This window comes from Arachis hypogaea, chromosome 6, assembly GCF_003086295.3.
Source record: "Arachis hypogaea cultivar Tifrunner chromosome 6, arahy.Tifrunner.gnm2.J5K5, whole genome shotgun sequence".
In the NCBI taxonomy this organism is placed as follows: Eukaryota; Viridiplantae; Streptophyta; class Magnoliopsida; order Fabales; family Fabaceae; genus Arachis; species Arachis hypogaea.
In genome coordinates, this window is record NC_092041.1 from 47,341,316 (window position 1) to 47,342,127 (window position 812).

The following is an 812-nucleotide window of genomic DNA, read 5'->3' on the forward strand; positions in this document are numbered from 1 at the left end:
ACCTGAAAAGACTCTGAAGAAGAAACTAAGAGAAGCTAAAATACAACAATCCAGAGAAAATCTTACAGAAATTTTTGAAAAAGTAGAGGAGATGGCAGCCGAAAATAGTGACAACAACAATAATGCAAAGAGGATGCTCGGTGATTATACTACACCTACTTCCAATTTTTATGTAAGAAGCATCTCAATCCCTGCCATTGGAGCAAACAATTTTGAGCTGAAGCCTCAACTAGTTGCTCTAATGCAACAGAACTGCAAGTTTCATGGACTTCCATCAGAAGATCCCTATCAGTTTTTAATTGAGTTCTTGCAGATCTGTGATACTGTTAAGACTAATGGAGTAGATCCTGAAGTCTACAGGCTCATACTTTTCCCTTTTGATGTAAGAGACAAAGTTAGAACATGGTTGGACTCACAACCTAAAGATAGCCTGGACTCCTGGGATAAGCTGGTCACGGCCTTTTGGCTAAGTTCTTTCCTCCTCAAATGTTGAGCAAGCTTAGAGTGGATTTTCAGACCTTCAGGCAAAAAGATGGTGAATCCCTCTATGAAGCTTGGGAAAGATACAAGCAGTTGACCAAAAAGTGTCCTTCTGACATGCTTTCAGAGTGGACCATTTCAGAGTGGATTTATTTATTTATTTATGTATTTATTATTTTTTTTAAATTCAAAGTAAAATTTTTAAATAAAAGTAAAACTAAAACGCCTAATCTAAGCAATCAAACAACTAATAGTTGTTAATCATTATCAATCCCCGGCAATGGCGCCAAAAACTTGGTGCGGTATTTATAACCCACACTTACTAACCAGCA

The 812-nt window shown here is 37.1% G+C and overlaps 1 non-coding gene across 1 annotated transcript; it reads right to left on the reverse strand.

Moving 5' to 3' along the window:
- Positions 1-495: 495 nt before the first annotated feature.
- Positions 496-603, reverse strand: LOC112699797 (small nucleolar RNA R71). The gene has a single exon (XR_003152735.1). It is a non-coding gene; the product is annotated as a small nucleolar RNA R71 (small nucleolar RNA).
- Positions 604-812: the final 209 nt, after the last annotated feature.